The 14252-nt window shown below is 44.3% G+C and overlaps 1 protein-coding gene across 1 annotated transcript in view; it reads right to left on the reverse strand.

The window, feature by feature from the left end:
* The window catches only part of Mamo (zinc finger protein 628-like), a 207230-nt gene that overhangs the window by 148194 nt on the left and 44784 nt on the right, over window positions 1–14252 (reverse strand). Inside the window, exons 4-6 of the mRNA XM_070662583.1 lie at window positions 6070–6184; window positions 5673–5795; window positions 5543–5580 (exon numbers count right to left, since the gene is read on the reverse strand). The gene's annotated coding sequence lies outside the window, so the exon portion shown is untranslated. The remainder of the gene's footprint in view (window positions 1–5542; window positions 5581–5672; window positions 5796–6069; window positions 6185–14252) is intronic.

The following is a 14252-nucleotide window of genomic DNA, read 5'->3' on the forward strand; positions in this document are numbered from 1 at the left end:
TTCTCGTAACGAGGCTACGAAGAGACGATAACGCGAAGAAGAAGAAGAGGCGGAAGGTGTGTAAGAGAAAGAGGACCAGCAATAGAAAGAGGAGGAGAGAGGACTGAGGAAGAGGCAGAATGCGTGAGCTCACGGTGTGTCTTGGCCCCATGCATTTTTTCTTCTAGAAACCGAGACGAAGGATCCCTCAACCGGCCTGCTAAAGAAGGAGAAGGCGAACAAGAACTAAGGGAACGAACGCGGTGGCCTCAGGGTGGCGTCGCTTCGTTGCGGTGTGTTCGATCGTGGTGGTCGGCTATATACTGAGTACCGGGTACCGAGTACCGAGTACCCGGTACCGAGTACTAGGTAGTCAGGCAGGTAGCAAGCGGATACACACAGGATGGGGAACGAAGAGGGCACGAAACTAGCGAGAGAAACGGATGAGAGAAAAATAGAAATTGAGAGAAGGGAAAGAGGCTGGAGGAAGAGTAAGAGAGAAATCTGATAGAAAGCGTGCGCAACGGTGGAAGACGGAAATGCTCCAGGAGAGACGGCTCGAGGTGGCCCGATGCGACAGAGAGGTGAGGAGGAGCGAACGGAGAAAGGAAGACAACGAACGAAGGAGAGAAGACGAGCAGACAGATAGCCGGGTACGCCGAGCGCGAGTTTTGCTCGCGATACGCGCTCTCGATGAGACCGAGGGCCCCTCCGCAGTCTCCGCAGCGACTTCCCCGGCACTGGCTCACGCGGGGCCCGCTGATCTGTGACCCGGATCCTCCCTACCTCAACAACCCCAGCTAGTTTCACCTTAGCTCTCGGGACGCTCACCCACATTCGCACACGCGCGCGCACACGTACATATATGCATCCACGAGGAATCTTCGCGAGGCACATGTCGAGAAAAAGGAGGGGGACGCGCGAAGGGTGCGAGAGGGACCGCGAGGAAAGGCGAAGAGGCTTTGGTGAGGCAAACCGGCGTGCACGCATCCTTCGTTTCTATCTCTATCTCTCGTGCTTTCTCCGTCCGGCTCTTCTCGCGGGAAGGAACTTTTTACCGAATACGTAATTCCACGGTCAGGGTTCAGCCAATAATCTGGTTCATTCCGTAGAAATGTGCGCGCGTAAGTGTATGTATGTGTACCGGCGACGGTGAAGGGGAAGCGGGATGAGAGGAGGAACGTAGGGGTCTCACCACGGCGTGTACTATCGGGCTGGAATCTCTTTCTTTCCCCATCGGCCCGCTTAATCTCTTTTTCTTCCCTCTCGCGCGCATCTTCTCTCTCTTCTCGCGTTTCGTCTCCGCGTCTTTCTTTTTCTTGCGTACTCCTCTACATCTACTCTTCATCATTTCCCGCGCTCTTTCCTCGTAAGCTGCAATCTATGCCTTAGAGGCGCGCGATGCGGTATGTACGTATACGTTCTCATAGATAGTAACCTACTCGTATCTGTCTCCCTTTCTCTACGGACGCCCTTCCCTTCATCTTTCACTTCTCACAGTCTTCAGCCTCGCTTTTCACGAAGTGCGGTTCCGTCGACGTCTCTCTTTCCCACTCTCATCTCCACTCGTTCTTTCTCTTTTCTTCTGTCTGTCTGCCTCGCTGCCTCGCTGGCTCGTTTATCACACACCGTTCTCGCGTTTAATCAAGCGCCCCGTCTCAAATTCTCGTACGTAACTTTGCCTATCTTTATACCTCTAGTTTTTGTCAATGTCTGCGTTTGCTTATGTCCTATCTCATTTAAAACGTAGCTGAGTCATAAAGTACTTTAATTTCTATTTGCCCTTTTTTTTTTTTTAATTTTTTTAATGACTTAATATTGTAATTTAGATTTCGTTTTAAAGTGCGATACTAATTTAAATTAAATAATTTTATAATTATTAAGTAATTTAAATTATTGTAAGTATTATTGAAATATGTTTAAACTGTTTAAAAAATTGTATTATTAAATGCTACGAGATCTTTTAATTTTTTATTAATTTAGTTTTTTAATTTTTTAAATAATTCTTTTTTTATAAAAAAAAAAAAAAATTTTAGACACTTTTATCATAATTTCGCCTTTGTTTTACAAGATCTTTTTGTAGATTACTCAAGTCCTAGCTATGTTTTATATCCTATATTTTATATTGCAATTTGATGTGCATGATAGTAGTTTCCTTCCAGCTGATTTCGCTTCCGCCGTTTGATACGCGGTTAGTTCGATTTTGCCTCCTTTCAGTTCCTCGTCTTTTCTCCGTCCTCTCTTTTACCTTGTGTTCCGCGATGAGGGGGCGAGCCCCCTTAGTCGGCGACTTCTGCGAAGCATAAATAGCCGCCTCCCTCGTCTTTCTTTCTCTTCTATTCCGCCCGAGCCGGTCGCTCGTTCTGTCAATTTGTCTTTCTCTTTTAGCCCGCTCATCTTTCGCCTTCGTCCTCTTTTCGCCTTCGTTCCATGCCGCGGCACGTCGATTTCCGAGAGGTGTCGATAGTATCTTCTTCGACTTCGCTCCTCTTCTTCTCCACCAACCCTGCTCTCTTTCCCTCGGCCCACCCTTCGCAACCTAACCGTGCGACTCGGCGATCCTTTGTCTACCTTCGCTTGACTTCGCGCTCTCACAGCAGCCGACGACCATCGCTAGTTGCCCGCTCGTTCGATTCGTTCCTCTCCTTTCGAAAGCGAAAAGCGTCGATCTTCGTCTACGCTCGATCGACGACGACGCACCGAAGCAGTCTCGATTCGCGCCTTCGATTTGCGAGCGGCATAAACAGCAGCCTGCTTCAGCTACCACCCTCTCTACCTTTGATCGTCCGACAGACGCCACCCGGTCAACCTTTCTTTCGTCCTTTTTTTTTTCCCCGTCCCGTTCACTCTTTTCTTTGTCTTTGTGAGCTCCGTCTCTTGAATCGTCAGTTTTCAAAGAGAACGTAGATAGTATCTTTTCTTGACATCTTCAGTCTCCTTCTATCAAGGCTGATTTGACTTCCTACCCGACGATGTATGCGCGCCCGTCAACCCATGCTACTTCGTCGCTTATATGTCGTTCTTCATCCACTTCCTGGATCGTACAATCTAGGCCAATGATAGAACCCACGTCGGTTCTACAGTCAACTCTTACTAGTCAATTTTCTCTATTATTTTTCTCTTTTGCTTTACGTCAAAGAACGTCTCTATCAGATTATTAAAAAATGTCTAAAACTTTTTTTTTTTTACTGCTTTGTACAAGTTAAATTTTTAATAAAGGCGATTTTATTCTTTCGATTAATATTAACATAGTTATTACGAAATGCTTAGATATTTTACACGCGACATAAATTAATTTATTATACAAATGCGGAAATGCATTGTCGGTTCGATCGTTCGATTCTGTGCTTTATCTACTGTTCGAACGGTGCCGTTCGAGTGAGGCCAGTTTTTCTTTCGCGCCCTGCGGATGATCCCTCGCGGGGATCTCTTTGCGATCGGTTAGGAACCTTGCCTCGCTGGAATCGCCGATTTCTGCGCGCCGTTACCGCGTAATTGCGGATACCGAGAGCGCGCATAATTGCCCGCAACTCACCGCCCGATCCTTTTTACTCGCCCGCTTGCAGCACTCTTCGCCACGGGTCTCTGTCAGCATCCGCCTTCGTTCCGCTCTCCGTTCGAGGTCGAGACACGTAAGCGATGCTAAGAACGCATTCTTCAGCGAGATTTCCTCCTTCGTTCTTCCGTTTGCGTCTGACTCATGCGTACAACTTTGTACTTAGTTCGCCGGTGAGTTTGGATAATGTTATTTGCGAAACAAAACTTCTCACCGAAAGACTTTTTAAGAATTATTAAGTTAATTTAAGACAGCAGATTTTATTTTACCATTTTTGTTTATTAATTTTTAATTTTTTAATTTTTTAATTTTTTAATTTTTTAATTTTTTAATTTTATATTAATTTATCTCTTGATCGCAGAAATAAATTTTTATTCTTAAAAAAAAAACATTTTACAGAGCACGAATTTTGCAAATCAGACGTTTTAAATGCGACGACGACCTAATACTCTTTGGCCGGCAATCGACTGCTCGAAATGATATTCTGAATACGATAGGATTTAGGGAAAAGGATCGTGGGACTTTGATGCGAATGTTTACTCGCGAACATCACGATGCCCGATGCAAATGGAGTGATGCAAATGAGGCACGCTGAGAGGTAGTGAAAGAGAACGACGTGAAGGAGACGGCGCTTTTATCGGGATCGGTCGTAGATCTTCTGTAATTTTGATGCGGCTGATTGTACTGTAGTACGCGCGCGCGCTTAATCCGCCGTCTGACGTAATGTTCTGTAATCTGGCCGCCTGTGTGTCGCGTCGCATGTGAGCTTTCTCCCGTTTGTGTCTGCCCCTTAGACGGTAACACGGTGTAATTGAGTTCTTAAGGAAAGATCATATCGGCCCGTTTGAAATCTTAATCCTGTTTACCAAGTTAACCTAAGTCCATTAGGTAGACACGAGGCTTTGGATAATCGCGACTGTGCACGGACGGAACGTAATCTGAAGTTAAACTTATTTTTGGGTCGAGCACCGGGGGTAGCGTAAAAGTTAGGAATATCTCACACGCGTCTTTTAACTTTCGGAAGTTCCGACCTCTTTTCGGTCAAATGCTCGTTTCGCTCGGAGCCGCTGATTCGTTTTGCATTGCAAGTGTTTCTTTAAGCGAAGTCGCATTTTTGGAATACTAGAAGAAACCATGCGCGCTCTACGCGCGCGCTATTTTTTAAGAGACTCTAACTACAAACTATGAAAAAAAAATCATGCGACTTACCAATCTGCATGAGCTTCAGCGGAGTTGTAAAATTCTGCCGGTGACTGTAACATAAAATAGAACATATTATTGTAGACATGCCAGTATATTAGTTAATAAAATTAATAAAAAAAGAAGTTTTTTTTTAAATAAAGATTTTTTTTTTAATGTATGCTTACCTAAAAGTTGCTCCGCCGATGCAGGATACCCGTCCCGGGCCTGCTCCTCCTCTCAGATGGGACGTGTCGAGTCATCCTTCCGCGCACAAGTAACTCGCGAACACCCCGACCGTGATTTTACAATCGCGAAAATTACCGATCACTTTCGCGTGTTCCTGTCCAGCACTCGCGTTTAGAATAAAACCAAAAAACTACGCCCGAATACTTAGCGGAACTTCCGAAACGACCGACGAACCGGCTGCGGTTCGTATATATATTAATATCGGCGGTGACGACACTTTTCCCCTTCGGATTTTTATGTAAGCAGAATTCTTGTTTTGCTCATATAAAAATCCAAAGAAGTGCTGAGCTGTAATAATATCAACGTAAATTCCATACAAATGTATGCAATTTACATTGATATATGAAATTTAAATTAAGACAAAATATAAAAATTAACCAAATTTTTTTTTATTTTATTTATATTATTTTATGTTTTTTTATTTTAAGTCACCGGCGCGATGTATTAATATTTTATTTTATTAAACATTTATTTTATATTATAACCTAATATAATCGTGCCGCGGATAATATAAAAATGTTTTCCCACCCGAAATGCTAAGTTCTATATAAGTTCTAAAAAATGAAAGATGCGACTCACAGATAGATATGCAGGCGGCGGAGTGCTGGTTAGATGATCTGTAACAAATAAATGAAAAAAATTAAATTGTAGAGATCTTAATTTTCAAAATTTCGTTAAAACGGCAAAGATAAAAAAAATTGATTTTTACCAGTGGGTTGCTCCGCCGATGCAGGATGCCTTTCCTAGGCCTCCTCCTCCTCTCAGCACTGGTCACTTTAACGAGAATGTCAGGCTGGGTGCTCCTTAGACGAAAGTCTTCCTCTGCATTAATCTGAAACAAAAAAGTTATATTTTATTAGCAAAATTGACGAAAACTAACGTGCTGCATTATAAGTAATTACAACTATTAATATCGGCGGTGACGACACTTTCGTTGACAACGGCGGATGCAACTGCGTCGATTTGTAACAAAAAGAAATAAAAAATTTAATTGAAGAGAAATACTACAAGTATTTAATCTTTAAAAAAGAATGCACGCGCTTCTAAACAATATATCAAATTAATAATTAAAATAATTAAATAATTAAAAATAAAATTTTTCTTACCTCTGGGGTTGCTCCGTTAATACACGATGCCTTTCCGAGGCCTCCTCCTCCTCTCAAAATATCAGGCCTCCCGTCAAAGTGTTAGACCGTTTGAACTCTGTCTTCGCACTGATCCCTGCAAACAAAAAGCCCAGATAATTAGTTAAAACTGCGCGAGTCTACGCAACACTTCTGAAATAAAAAATTACTTCGGAGAGATAAACGCGTAAGAATATAACTTACTTTAAGGAAAGAAAACGTAATCACACGTGCTCTCCTCACACGGAGTATCACACGTGCTCTCCTCACACGGAGAATGGAGAGGAGAAGATAGTTCTCGTATCGCGAGGTTTTTGTTGAACTTAAATACGTATTACTTAATTTCGGCACAAACACGCGGTCGCTGCGTAGTGCGTACGTGTGCTCGCGCGACCGCTGAAGAAGGACAAAGCGAGAGTGGGAGTAGTGAGGGAATATATCTAACGCGCATCACGTATGCTCGCGCTCGCTCTCACCCCGTCCCCCCGTCCCCCGTCCCCCGCGGCTATCCGTTACTCTCGTTTGATTTAATTGTAATATTTAATTAGTATGTCCAGACAAAGACGGTACTTCCACCGGTCGTCCTCGATCTCGAAAATCGCGAAGACCGTCTTTGTCTGGATATATTAATTAAATATTAAAATAAAATTAAACCTCAAAATGACTCTCGCTTGGCTTGCTTCTCGCCAAGCGAGAGAGAACTAATCAGCGTCGGTTTTAAGCAGTAACAATTAACAACTAATTTACGCGTCACACCAATTTTTTAAGATAGAGACGATTAACATTCTACTGTCGATAAAAAAAGAAGTCCCATACCCTTCGAGGAAACTTTCAATCATGCGAGAGCGAACTGCATGGTATTTGAGTAATCAAGCAGAAGTATTCGCATTTTCGAGCGGTTGCTTTACCTTTTGTGATCTTTTCTCGCGGACGATTTTCCTTCAGCGTGCGACGATGCTTTATTGCTTGGCCATTGCCCGATGACTCGATTCGAGGACATAATAAAAAAATCGGCCGATTCTCAAGATGCGCGGTGGTGCTGAAGAACTACATAGATTATGCGGGATCGATAACCGATAAGAACGCGTGAGAAAGAGCGCGACATACGAAGGGGCCGAGGGGTGGACGGTGAAGAGTTCGGGGGTGAGGTCGAGGGGCAGGAAGAGGATCGCGGAGAAAAGGGGCAAGGCGAACAAGGGTCGGACAGTGGCCCGGTTATAAATGAGGAAAGCAATTTCCAAGCTGGCGACTTGACGAGCTCGAGGCCCACGGTGGCTGCTACTCAATGCGAGATGGGGCACAAGAAGGTGGCTCACGGGGGAGGAAAAGCGATAGGGATGAGGATACTGCAAGTGGATGCTCAGACGGGTGGCGGAACCGCCAAGGAGGGATGACTGGACGAGGTAGGCAGTATGGCGGGCGATTAATGGCTTTAGTTACTGGCGACCTGGTCGTGTCCTCTCTTGAGAAGCCGTCACTGTCTTGCTTGTATATATATACAACTATATATATATGTATATACATATATACGTATCTACCAGACTGTCTTCAGACGTTTCCCATTATCAGCGGGACAGTTAACAGCCCGAATGACGGCTTCGCCGGCGAATTCGGTGGAACGGGCGATAAATTTCTCGCCCGTCGAAATTCTTGCCCTCTGCACGTTTCCCTCCCCCTCCTTTCCTCCCCTTTTTCTTTTGCCGTTCGTCGCGATAAATTTTTCAATCTCGCCATAAATTCACCACTGTCTTATGAATTACAAAAGTGCTTTGTACAGATTTCCTATCGCGCTTAATATCTGCACGCATATATGTATAATATACATCATGTACAATATTAATATAATTGACAGTAATTATTTTTAATTGGAGACATTTCGCGAGAGATCGATAATCGGATTTTTAGATTCGTTGCAATTTTATTCGGAAAATCGAACGTAACTCTGCTATCAACGATTGCGATGAAATTGTGATACAAAATTGATAGAAAAAAATTTATTTCAATTTCGAGAGCTATCTAATTTCCACCGTTTATATATATATATATATATATATATATATATATATATATATATATAATTTTTTTTTTTATTGATTTCGAATGAAAGCAGATAACAGAAAGAAATGGTATTGTCGCTGGCCGTCAATCGTTGGTGCAATCGTCCGCGGTATTAATGTTAAATCGTTCGTCGTCTCGAGTTTAATCGGAAGCCCGGAATCAAAGACGCGACGATGATTCTCACGAGCGACGTTCGGTCGGGCGTGTAAAATCACCAAGTGGCACGATTTTAATCCGGTGCCCGTCTTAATCGCGGGTGTGGCGGTCGCGCGTAATCGGCCCTTTAATTCCTGTAAAATCGAGGATAACGAGGGACTTCGTCCGTTCCCTACGTCCATCTGTCTCACTTGCCTTGCCTCCTACCCATTTCTCCCTCGTCCCCTTTCCCACCCCTCGGCTCTCTTTCTCTCTCTCGTTCGTGTCTCCCGGTGGAGCCTAACCCGGCGCCACGCGGGTGCAGAGGCGATCGTTATACCGAAGCGTCATCAATCACCGCCGCGTCGGTTTAACTCGGCTACACGCGAGAGAGCCGGCTCGTGCACGCCGCGAACTACTTTCTTCCGCTCTTTTTTCCTCTCTCTTTCTACCTCCCCCTCTTTCCCTTTCTTCTTTTTACATTTCGCTACACGAAGGCGGAAAAAGGGGGCGGATAGCGCGAAAAAAAGCGACGAGAAAATGCGAAAAAGCCTTAATCGTCGTACCCGAATTCTCCCACAGCCTCCCGCTCGCGTGTTTTACCAGCCCTCTCGCTTATCTTTAATATTATGCGTTCGTTGTTTACATAGATTACGTTATCATTATTATATACTTCGATTTACGTCATCAATTTATGTATTTCTCATCTACGTAGAATAATTCGTGTAACCTGTTGCTGCTTCTGCGGGTTTTGTCAATAGTTGGGATATGATAAACGTCTGCCGTGAAGTTGTAAGAACCCTTTCTTTGCGGATACAAATCCATTCGGATATAGATCCGGCGTAGCAATTTCGCTGTTGACTCGTAAGTCGCCCGTGCCGCTTTCATCGGGGTAGACACTCGGTCGGTGACAGTTACAGATGGGAAACCGAGGACGTCGACGAAATCCGGGGGACGGCAAACACGGAAAAGACCGGCGTAGTAAACCTCTCCATCGCGGAGAAAGAGAGAGAGAGAGAGAGAGAGAAAGAGAGAAAATGACGATGAAGAGGCTTACCGTTTTGCGGAATGACAAAAGCCGAAATATAGGCTAGAATCATCCGGCTCTCCGTCGACTGTGCACCTCGTAACAACGACGGTCATCCGTCTTTCTCTCGTTCTTTCTTTTTTTTATCTCTTTCGTTTCTTTCGGTTGGCAATCTCTCCCTCGCCCGCCCCGTTTTCTCTCATGTCCTTGTAATAAATATAAAAGTACCCCAGCGGGCCAACGGGGTTTGTATAGCCGATAGTAGCACGGCTGCTTGTCAGGATGAGGAAGAGAAGGAGATAGCTGCATGGGAGGCGCCGGATAGGACGCTGGTATATTATTTGGCGGGGCTCCAGTCGGCCGCGAGGCTCACTTCGGTGCTTTCATCTTAGGTACAGTCACCCTCCACTCTCTATTTTTTTTTTTTTTTTTTTTTTTTTTCTTTCTATTTGTTGAACAAAAGCGCGTTGTACTAGCGAAGCTCAGGTGAACCGTGGTGTATCGATGCTCTGCTCCGGATTCCCTTGATTTTTCCGTTCTCGTCCGCGCACGATGACTCGGCGGTCTTACCGATGGTTGCATCGCGGACGGAATAAAGTCTGAAAGGCTCAGACCCAGTCTTGTTTGATATTTAGGGCGTATCGAAACGAGAAGACGACAGTTGTGACGATAACGGGAGAAGATTCGCTATGGAGATACTCGGGGAGATAATAATGTTCATTTTAATTTCCGAATTAAAAGAAAAAAAATGTTTTAAATTTTTTAAGAAGACTTTTGCGTACGAACACAGCGCGTGCAACTAACGTTGCTTTGGCATTGTTAATTTTGGGAAGATCTCGGCGAGATTTGACGGCGTCTTGCATCGCCGAGCTTTCGCCCGAGATCAACGGGCGGTACGTGGCAGAGCGGGGCTTCATCGAGCCCCTGTTACGTACGGATTTCCGGGTTGCAGCCGGCGATGTTAATGCACCGCGTGCAGCATCGGTAGGTACCGACGTGCGTAGTAGGGCATGCATGTTCAGCGCGGCGCATAGATAACCGCGCGTAGCGTGCGGTATGACTCGCATCGGCGGTTGGGCGAATACTCTCGGAGAGGCGAACGTACAATAAGAGAGAGAGAGAGAGAGAGAGAGGTAAGGGAGAAGGAAAGAGAGAATTGGAGATACAGAGAGAGAAACAGAGAGAATCAGAGATACAGAGAAGGAGCATAGTCTTCGCCACGTGGGAACTAGAGCAATCCTTGCATACGGAGAATGCTTCACGGTGAAACTGCGACGAGGACCGAACTCGAAGACGAAGACGAGGAGAAGGGTCCGGAGGATGCGGTGCGGCACGATGCAGCGCGAGCATCGGGCACCCTCCCCATAAATCACGGAGAACCGGTAGTTTCCCTGTGCACAGTAGGTGGAACAATGTCCTTTCCACATCGCTACTGTGCGTACGTGTGTGCGTATGTGTTTCTACCGCATCGACTTTACGAATTGCGTCGATCACCGTGGAATCCGTCATAGATTATATGATTAAATGACTAAGTAAACCAATTATTTATTCTAGCACCGGTTTAAGAAAACACGCGCTGTTTAATAATTTTAATTTTGCGCTCACGGAATTTTTTATTTTATTTATTTTTACTTTATACATGTGTATATTTCTCGAAATTATTTTTAACTATTATTCAACAATATCTGAATCCTTCGAAAAAAATTGTCTGCTTATTTTTATTTTCGTAATTATCATTAAATCAGGATTTATTTTATTACGCTGGAGATTTTACTAAAATTGTGACGGTGAGCATATTAAAGAACTAATCTACGTCAAATCTCTCTTGTTAGTACGGAGGTTGTTTTCTGTTTGCCTTTGGCGCGGCGCATATGCAACAGATGCGTTAGAACAAATCTCTGCTTTATGATTACTCCGCGGGTCAGTACGTATTTTCTTCCTCTCGCCCAACGCTCTTTTTCCCCGCTCACTTTGCCGACTTGCCATTATTAATGATCGCGGAAATCACCCTAAAAATCTCTTATGAATGCGAGTGCGGGTGCGATCTGCTACGTGCGCACGATACGCATTTTTCGATCGACACTGATGAATGATACCTGAACAGGAACGTTCTCGCCTCGTTGCTAGGAGAACTAAAGTTTCGCAGAACGATTTAATATTTTCTCAAGTGACATACCGCGATCTACAAATATCTTTTGATTTCCAACAGCGCGTACTCGAATAGAAATTAAGCTTAACGTTGTTTAATGACTAGCTACCAATTCGTGGTGTATCTCGTAGCTGTTAACAAAACTCTCCAGCACTGAACCAGAAATGTAACGCTCAAAACGTTTATAGCTATTAGATAATAGCTATAATATTTCCTAATAATTATCTCGCTACATAGCCAGCGCTGGATAGTGGCTAGACGAATATTAAATAGATTTATTTAAAAAATAAAACCTTAATTTTTTAATCCTATAACCTATTGAATTGAATAACGGATGAATTTCCACTGGTATAATGACTTTCGCGAATCTTTTCGTTTTGATCGAGAAGAAAAAGATCAAAAGATTCATAGGTACTGCAAAGTATATTGTTTGTAAAACTACGCTTTTAAATAGTATATTCGAATACAAAAAGAAACGGTATTTTATACCGATTGAAATTTTCAGCTTTTAAAAGAATATTGTTTCAAATTTGACATACGTTTCTATAAAATGATACAGTGGGACTGCATATCAAAGTAGTCGTCTTTATTACACAGGGCAAGGCATAATGTTTCAATTGTTTCAGGCGCGAATGATCGCATCAACGATTCTCCTTTTTACACGAAAATTTGGAATTAAAAGCATTTATTTTGTGTTTATTTGATACACATTTAATTACGAAAGTTTTAAATTCAATCATGCAATTTGTATTTTTATAAAAAGCCCTATACCGTTTCAAAGTCGGCTCTACATCGCAATTGAAACAGGCGTTATCAATTTATCAAAGGTCATTGTAAATTTGAGCATATTATGTTACATTAATTTATATTTGATTTTTCCAAATAATTAATTTTATTTGTATTCTTTAATATTAGTAGTTAATTTGTTCAAAAGCTATCAACTTTTCTCACATAGTATTTTCTATATTACGCGAGGTGTTTACATATTTCGCAAACATATCTCATTTAGTAACTGCTTTTAGAACAAGTAAATGAAGAAGCGTCTAGTCAATTATAAAAGTCAGCAAAAGCCCGGTTTACCTTGCGAAAAGTTGTCGGAGATAGCTATTGCCTAAGGCACCTGATTTCTCTACTTAACGTACAAGCGACGATAAGGGAATGAAGGTTCTTTCCGATTGCATAATTAGAGGATCCTCCCGTTTATTCATGTCGATCGCTCGTGTCTTTAATGGAAATGATTCGAGCGAGCGGAAACCGGTTTTATCGCGGCAAAAAGCCACCGAGAGTGATCGCGAAACGCGACGACGCCAATTTGACGCGTCTCGTAAACTTCTATTAGTCAGATCCATTACTTGACGAATTAGTGCATACCAAACTTGGCGTTTTGCGAAAAACGCTGCGTTTTAAATAATGACCGTGCCCTTATCGCGCTTTCGCCGAAGGGAGATGATTGATCACCCGTGGCGATGTATCCGCAACATCGAATTCCATTGCGAATCTTTCTTCTTTCTAAGCAGCGCTCCGCTTTTTCCAGATTCTGTTCCGCGAACACTTTGCCCTGATAAGGGCTATCGGCAGGCACGTGACACCGAAAAATAAGATTATCGCGTTAAAACTCACGCGATCTTCGGCGCGACGTCGTTAAAGGGTATCGACCTTGCTTTAATTATTAGAGAAATGTACAGTGGATATTTCGAGGCGAGGGGGCACGCACGGGAGTTTGCAATGCAATCGGCGGACGATGAGCCGGCGAAATGAAGAATTAAACGCTTCTTGCTAGAGTAACTCGCTAAATTATGACGTGCCGTCGATACATTCGGCAAGAATTAACACGGGAGCAATTACCTTTGTCACGCGCGATTCTCGCCTCCGCCCTCAACGCCACCCTGTCCTCCCTCCCCTCTCCACGGCGCTTTTACCCTGCAGCGGTCGTAATTACGGAGTTCGAACGTTTCGGCGGGCTGGCGCTTTCGTGTAATGTCTTCATGCGGGCGCACGGGCCGGCCCGCGGCGGGATTTGCGAGGATAATAACTCGCGGGCGCACTGATCGAAATATTAAAGGAACTCCTTGTTCGCGCGATAATGCCTACGTGCTTTACGGACGTTAAGCTCCGGCTCGCGCGAATTGCACGGTGCCACCGCGTAATAATAAAGCTGGCTGGTTGGCTGGCCGGCTGGCTGGCTGGTCGGTCGTTTCGATCGCTCGCATAAGACCGCCCGATGGCATGTACGTTGTGTGCACACCGTGTACGTACAGCGCACACACGTGCATTTGTCATTTCTCGTGCGGTCGAATAGAGACACGCGCTCGTATACAGATACGTATCTCTAATGGCATAGCTACAAAACGCGCGACGTGCATTCACCTTCGCGAGGCGCAATATTATTAATCGCGATTAATAACCGGAAAGCTCGTATCGCCGGTGCGGCGTAAGATGCAGCCCGACGGCATCGGAGGTGTTCGATTGTAAATCACGGGCCGAGAGAGCTTTTAGAAATCCTTCCAAGTCCCGTGGAAGCGCGACTGATACGCGCGTCGTTCGCTCTTCCGTTTTCCCGACGGCGCGAGCACTATGAGATCGTATGGTGATACATTGCGAGACCGATGTCGTGTACGTACCCGCGAACACGCCGGAATAAGTACATCGGGCACGTCGAAGAAAGGTGTTAATGCGCGGCGTCCCGTTACTTTGTTACACGTGCAGGCGGGAGAGAGAGAGAGAGACAGGGCATGCGAAACTATAACGCGACGTATGTACACCGAAAAGCAGATATGGCGTTTTCTGCGGCGACAG

This window comes from Cardiocondyla obscurior, linkage group LG10 (genome assembly GCF_019399895.1).
Source record: "Cardiocondyla obscurior isolate alpha-2009 linkage group LG10, Cobs3.1, whole genome shotgun sequence".
Classification (NCBI taxonomy): Eukaryota; Metazoa; Arthropoda; class Insecta; order Hymenoptera; family Formicidae; genus Cardiocondyla; species Cardiocondyla obscurior.